At 43.5% G+C, this 7,844-nt stretch overlaps 1 long non-coding RNA gene across 1 annotated transcript; it reads right to left on the bottom strand.

The window, feature by feature from the left end:
• Positions 1–6,613: 6,613 nt before the first annotated feature.
• Positions 6,614–7,573, bottom strand: LOC139387449 (uncharacterized). The gene is made up of 3 exons (XR_011629169.1): positions 7,423–7,573; positions 7,198–7,302; positions 6,614–6,699 (listed from the first exon to the last, which is right to left on the bottom strand). It is a non-coding gene; the product is annotated as an uncharacterized lncRNA (long non-coding RNA).
• Positions 7,574–7,844: the final 271 nt, after the last annotated feature.

The raw sequence follows: 7,844 nt of genomic DNA, 5'->3' as shown, positions 1-7,844 counted from the left end.
GAGAAATACTCAGAATGACAGTTTTACACCACAGTGCTAGTACAGGATAAAGTTGAGCTGAAGGGGATGAAGGGGATGTTCGATAGTGGGTCCATGGCTACTACTCTGCACGCAGATATTGTACTTCGATTGAGGGAGGCAGGAATGGTAGAGGGGAACTTTCTAGCTTCTTCAGACATCATCCTGGTGGGTTGTGGTGGGACGCAAACAAGCCCAGTGGGCATGTGTGACTTAAAAATACAGCTTTATGGTTTCAGTTATGTAGTCCCAGTGCTTATTGTAGATGGGCAGGTTGATGAACTCATTGTGGGCACTAACATGTTGAAGTCTCTGATTAGGCAGTTCAAATCAAATGACAGCTACTGGCAGGTTGTGGATACGCCAGGTCCTTCTGGCCAGTGTGATGACAGCTACTTGCGGGTGGTGGGTACGCCAGGTCCTTCTGGCCAGTGTGATGACAGCTACTGGCGGGTGGTGGGTACGCCAGGTCCTTCTGGCCAGTGTGATGACAGGTACTGGCGGGTGGTGGGTACGCCAGGTCCTTCTGGCCAGTGTGATGACAGCTACTGGCGGGTGGTGGGTACGCCAGGTCCTTCTGGCCAGTGTCATGACAGCTACTGGCGGGTGGTGGGTACCCCAGGTCCTTCTGGCCAGTGTGATGACAGCTACTGGTGGGTGGTGGGTACGCCAGGTCCTTCTGGCCAGTGAGATGACAGCCAGTTCCTGCGTCTCCTATCAAATCTGGGGAGATGGAGAGGAGACTCCATCCCAGATAAAGTGGGCACCATTAAGTTGAAGAGAGCAGTAACGCTCCAACCCATGAGTGAGCATCTGGTGTGGGGACGCCTACCCCCAAAGACAAAACTCTCTGTGGGTAGTACTGTTGTTGTCTAGCCCAGCACGTCTCGTTGTGTGAATTGACACATATTAGTAGGGAGAGTAGTTACGCCTCTGTGGGGGGATGGATGGCTCGCTGTGAAGATTGTAAATCCAACAACTTCGCCAGTTACCCTGAGACTAAATGCTAAAGTGGCGGAAGTGTTCCCTTGCATTGCATTGGAGGATTTTGATGTCAAACAGCAAGCAGCTTACCAGAACGTGGCAAAAGTACAATGTGACTGCCCACATGGCAGCCTGACAGCTAAGAGTTTAGTTGGTGGCAGTGTAGTTAATGGCAACAGTACACTGAGCAATCTTGGACTTCAAGGCCTGTCTGTTGAGGAGTGTCTAGTTTCACAGTTCTGGAAAGACAAACCTGTCAGTTTAATTGATAAGTATGATACAGTGTTCTCTAGACATAGCCTGGATTGTGACTAGGCAAAAGAGTTCTGCCATCGCATACGGCTGACTGATGACCGCCCATTTCGATTACCTTATAGTAGGCTTTCTCCAGCTCATTACCAAAAACTCAGGGAAACACTGGATGATATGGAGGAAAAGGAAATTGTCAGAAAATCCAGCAGTGAGTACGCCTCACCATTGGTGCTTGTATGGAAAAAGAATGGGGACTTGCATCTATGTACTGACTTTAGGTGGTTAAATGGCCGCACAGTAAAGGATGCTCATCCCCTGCCTCATCAGGCAGATGTACTTGCAGAGCTGGGAGGTAATGCCTTCTTCCGCACAATGGACTTGATATCAGGGTGCCAGCAAAGTCTCCTTTGCTATTTTCATGATCTGATGGTTTTTGCTAAGATGGAGGAAGAGAGTCTGCAGAGACTTGAGATGGTTTTTCAGCAGTAGCAGGAGCACAATCTTAAACTGTCTCCGTCTAAGTGCAAGTTTTTGAGGAGGTCTGTTTTGGGCCACATCATTTCTCAGGAGGTTTTAGCCACAGACCCTGCTAAGGTTCAAACCATTTTAAATGTGACTGAGAGTGAGATGATGGAAGCTGATGGTGTCACTCCGTCTCCTAGACAAATCTGTTCTTTCCTTGGTATGGTAGTATACTATCAACACTACATTGAGAATTGTTCCATGGTTCCTAGGCCATTGTTTCAGCTGACTACAGGTCAGAAGAAGCCTAGGAGAGGCAAGGGCAGAAAGAGGCCTGGTCCCTATCGCAGGCTCACTGCTGCGGACTGGACTGCCAAGGGCAGAAAGAGGCTTGGTCCCCCTCGCAGGCTCACTGCTGCAGACTGGACTGCCAAATGTCAACTCGCTTTTGAAGCTTTGAAAGCAGCACTAGTTGACCAGGCACTGCTGGCTCATCCAGATTTTTCTCAGCCATTTTTACTTTCTGTTGATGCATCTACTAGTGGTTTGGGAGCTGTACTATCCCAAGTGCAAGATGGGAAGGCCATAGCCAGGCCAATAGCTTTTGCTGGTAAATCTCTTAATCATGCACAATCCGAGTATCCTGCTCACCGGCTGGAATTTCTAGCCATGAAATGGGCCATTCATGATAAATTCAGCAATTGGCTGCGAGGGCATAAGTTTACTGTGTGGACCGACAACAATCCACTCAAATATATTCTTACAAAGCCGAGACTTGATGCATGCGAGCAGAGATGTGTTGCAAAGCTGGCACCCTTTGATTTTGATATCCAGTACAAATTAGGGCCCAAGAATGTCGCTGCTGATGCTTTGAGCAGAGAGCCATTTGTCCGCTCCAAAGTTCTGCACCGACTGACTAGAAATCCATATGATGTCCTGCTGGAGGAAGCCAAAGGTCTTCGAGTGGATGATGTACAAGACATGTTCCCGCCTCTCCTGTGAGCAGCCCAAGGCTGGCTGTAGAACGTCTATGGGTTGGTTTCCTGTGAAGAGGTGTCTGCTGTCCTCCATGCCCACCGCCGATGGGATGATGGTGTCACAGTGAGGGCCATTTCACATGTGCAGCATCTTGAGAAGTTGATGTCCATGGGTCAGAGCCCTTTACCTGTCCTTACACACAAGGTGCTGTATGATAACCAGTCACTGGATCCTATCATCAGCAGAGTCATGTTCTTTGTAGATAGAGGCTGGCGCCCATCTAGGAGAGAGCGAATCCTTGAAGCTAAAGAAACAGTTTATACTCTAAGACAGTGGGGAAAACTCACCACGCGGTTAGGGATTCTGTATCGTGTCTCAAAACACCCAGTGAGAAAGAAGAACATATTCCACTATGTCATACCTGTGTCTTTGAGAGGCCTTGTGCTGAAGGGAGTTCATGATGATGCTCGTCATCAGGGTCAGCAGCGCACATTGTGGCTTACGAGACAGCGGTTTTACTGGGAATCTATGGAAAAAGATGTCAAGGAATACGTGGCCCACTGTAAGAGATGTGTGTTGAGTAAAGCACCTGAGCCTGAAGCAAGAGCTCCACTGGCCTCCATTGTGACTACAGCACCTTTAGAACTTGTGTGTATTGATTTCTGGACTGCAGAAGATTAAAACAACAAGTCTTGATGTGTTAGTAGTGACTGATCACTTTACTAAGCTGGCCTGTGCGTATCCATGTCCAAGCCAGTCTGCTAAGACTGTTGCTTGTGTTCTCTGGAATAATTTCTTCTGCATTTATGGGTTCGCTGATTGTATCCATTCTGACAGGGGTGCTAACTTTGAGAGTTCCCTTATTGCAGAATTACTTCAGTTATCTGGTGTTGAAAAGTCCCACACCACATCTTATCATCCCATGGGTAATGGTCAAGCAGAACGTCTGAATCACACACTGGGTCGGATGATTAGAGCTCTGCTAGCTAGGTCCGAGGCTAAATGGCCTCAGATGTTGAACACATTGACATTCTCCTATAACTGCACTGTTCACGAGACTACTGGGTTTCCGCCCTTCTTCTTGATGTTTGGACGCACCCCTAGGTTGCCGGTAGATGTTATGTTTGAAAGTGTGCTGTTGGATGGGGACACAGTAGATGTGGATAAGTATGTCCAGTCTCTGGGTGGGGATCTGAGAGAGGCACTGGCCCAGCAGCATGCCAGTAAGCAACAAAAGAGACAAGACCATCTACAACAGACGGTCTAAGGGTCACTCGGTGCAGAAGGGAGACAGAGTTCTACTTGCTAACAAGGGGGAGAGGGGCAAGAAGAAACTGGCTGATCGCTGGGAGAGTGTGGTGTACATAGTTGTTGCAAAGAACAGCTCACTGAGCACATATCGTATCCAACAAACTACCACTGGACTCATCAAAACTGTGCATAGGAACCTGATTATGTCAGTCAACTTTCTGCCTTTGCCTTTCTGGGAGGAACCTGAGGGTCACGGATCGAGTGGTGACGTGATCTCTGAGATGTCTGCAGAGTCCAGCCAAATGGATGGGAGTGATGCCAGGACTGTCCACTGGGTAGCAGGACTTCCTGAGTCTTCTGGGAGGATACTCCAAGAGGATAGTGAAGTCCCAGCTGATGGAAGTGAGGTGGAACAACCGTATGAAGTCCGCTTTAAGTGAGGTGTACTCAGCAGAAGTGGACCAGAGAGATATCCCCGAAGCCTACAAGAGTTCTGATTGCGAAACTCCATTCCGTTTGGATGATGCTGTGACAGATAATGTTACCTTGGTTGAAGATGCTTCGTCAGTGTGGTCTGTGACAATCTACCAGAAATCTGATCAGTCGTCTGACATTACTAGTGTTGAGTCTGTAACTGAAAATGGGCTGGCTCCGGATATGCGGATCTGTAGTACTCCCCATCCTGAGGTTAGACCTCTGAGCACGGTTAGTGCTGTCTGTGATGTTCCTGCTAGGTTTTTGGGTGAGGGTGTTCGGACTAGACTAGGTAGATTTATTAAGCCAGTGAATAGGCTAATCCAAACTATGTCTACACAGGAAATGAAACAGTTCTTGGTTTCTCAGTGACAGTAGGATATTGCCTACCTTTTCTTTTTTTGTATATATGTAGTAATCTAAGCGTGTCTTAGAATGATTTGTGGGTTTGTCTAATATATTTGACAATTCATGTAACTTTGTGTGTAGTCACACTACCCTATGTAGTATCTGAGCTGTTGCCATAAAAGGCAGTGAAGCAACCAGTCGAGAGCAATGCTCTTGGTGGTGCAGCTTCATAAATGTATGTACTGAAAAATAATGTGGAATCAAAATAATCATGGAAAAGCATCACATTTTGGGGACAGTTCCACCACCAACAAAACCTCTACCGGTCAATAGTAGGCCAACGAATTACCGTTCAAACTTTTTGTGTAAACTAGAAAATGGCAATGCTGTAGTGACACACAGTAACCATCAGAGAGTGCCACTAAATCGAAAGAAAGTAGAAGGGAGGTGAAATTGGGGAAACATTTAAGGGCGACTGCACTTCATGATTTGGCCTGGTGTTAGATTTGCCCTTACCGCAGTCTTTGGAAAGTAGAGTCGAACATTAAACTCTTTGCTACAAACTAATGACTATGCAAATTAGATCAATTTTTTTGTTACTTTGTGTATTAACCCTCCTGCTGTGTTCCGGTCGAATTGGACCGTTTTACAAGTTCTCTCTGAAAAATGTACTTCATTTGATCTGATTGTCATAAGGTTCCATGACTTTCTCCTAATAGGTGTACAAGGTCAAAAATGACTGGTCATTAGAAATGAATGGGGGAGACCACAACTAGTGTATAAAATTGAGTTCAGGCACATGCCCCTTCATCAGTCGGACACACTTTCTCTCCCAGACTCCCACGTGCATGTGTGTTTGAGCACACACACACACACCTCACTCCCCTTCTTGGTTTCCATGGCAACCCCCACGGGAACCTTTCCCCCACGGGAACCACACCTGTTGGCATTCTCACAACATTGTTTCAATAATATATAGAACTTTTCTCGCAGCTCTGGTATATAAAAGCTTTTTTGAGGCCTTGCTCACAATTCATTCTGTGGCAGCACAATGACCAAACAATATACTGTATGTGAGGCTCTTGATCATATCTTTGATCATGACACTGGTGAGAAGGAGAATCTCCTTGTTAAACTTTGACACAAAGTAGTCTGTGATAAATAGAACAATATGTTACATCTGAGTATTTGTTATAGTCAAAATAATCCATACATTATGCTTTCTTTTTTTTTTACACAAAAACAGGTTGTATGAGCTCAGGTCAATGAGGCCATAAATAGCAAATAGAAGTTCAAAACTTGTAATGTTCACAAGATCTTAATTTGATTTTAAAAAATTAACACAACATTAGGTGATAATATGTGTTATTATGGATTTATAATCAGCTATAATGGGGTGGTCATTTTGGACTGGGAACACAGAATGAATTAACATGAAACGAACACAACAGGAGGGTAAACATTGGAATGTCGTATCTACATAAACCAAATCACATAACTTTAAATATACTTGCTTCTCACAGAGAAAACTTAACTAAATATACTAAATATACAAACAATGTGTATTCAATGTCTTAACAGATACAAAATATATATAATACAACTTGAAATCAGCATGCTAATGAAGAAAAGAGCAAAGACTGAATATTTCCCAAATAAATTGTTTATTTAATATCTTTTGTAGATTCAACATTTACAAGAGATAAATGTGAACGCTATGGGGATGTTTACCTTATGTTTAACTACAACTACAGAATTTAGAGCCAAGTGATAACTGGTCAATGAGCTTTGAACCAATGGATGTTTAAAAGAGAATGAACAAAATTGAAATCATTAAAACGACAAAAGCTCAGAACTATTGCCTTTTTGAGTGGACTTTGGAGATGGCAGCCGTGTGGAAGTCCTTCATCCAAAGCTTCTTAAATGCACACACTGAAACATTAAGAAAACACAAAACCAAAACATTAGGATACTGAAAACAAGTGGGTTTGGATTTGTAAAAACGGTGTCAGCTGTTGCAAAGTTACCTTGGTGTTGCTATGTTTCAAACTGAAACTGACATTCTCGACATTTACAACAAGGAAACAATGTTTCTGCCTTGTATAAATACTTTATAAACAAACAATGTAGCTTGCATAAACTGGAACCAAGGTATACTAAATCTACCTTTAAATGTGTGGTCAACTGTTTCTAGAGATCCACAGTTTACAAGATTTTTCTCCAGCCAAGCCTCAACAGATTATTAAAACAAATTAACTATGATCTTCAATTTAGATTGGGGACTTCATAATTAAGAGAAAGTTCTACTAGTTGTTTCTTCTTCCTGACTCAGGTGTATAAAGCTTGGGTGAACAAAAAGCTACATAATATTGAGTTATGCCGAATATGGAAATTCCTATTATTTCTCTAAATTAATTATTGTTAACTTACATCTCAAAGCCATTCATGCATGAAGCCTTGACCTGGTGCACATTTCTCTGTCCTCAGTTTGATTGAAGGCCTCAATCTGTCTTTATGCCTTGTAACTGATTGCTTCTAGAAAGAGAACACATTATCAAGATGAGCGAGCTACTAGTTCAAAGCAATGATATATCTAATTGTTACATGGTGAATGTATAGGCTACATTTATGAAAATAAAGCATGCATTTGCTTACCTTATCAAGCTTGAAGACAATACATTCATTTATCACTCAAAAAAGTGTTATGAGTGAGTGCACCGCAAACATCTTTCCAGGGTGTTGATGCATCCTCTTCCCAATGCAGCCTCTTCCAAATGCAGCCTCTTCCAAATGCAGCCTCTTCCAACACCACAGGGTATCCATCTGCAAAAAGTAAAGTTTTGCTTTGATGTCAAGTCAGCTCATATTGTTTTTTATTTTTTATTTGTTCCACCTTTATTTAACCAGGTAGGCCAGTTGAGAACAAGTTCTCATTTACAACTGCGACCTGGCCAAGATAAAGCAAAGCAGTGTGACACAAACACAGAGTTACACATGGGATAAACAAACGTACAGTCAATAATACAATAGAAACATCTATATACAGTGTGTGCAAATGTAGAAAGATTAGGGAGGTA

The sequence above is a fragment of the Oncorhynchus clarkii genome, chromosome 28 (genome assembly GCF_045791955.1).
Source record: "Oncorhynchus clarkii lewisi isolate Uvic-CL-2024 chromosome 28, UVic_Ocla_1.0, whole genome shotgun sequence".
In the NCBI taxonomy this organism is placed as follows: Eukaryota; Metazoa; Chordata; class Actinopteri; order Salmoniformes; family Salmonidae; genus Oncorhynchus; species Oncorhynchus clarkii.
Note: the sequence above shows the minus strand (reverse complement) of the source record. Positions and strands in the feature narration are given on the sequence as shown.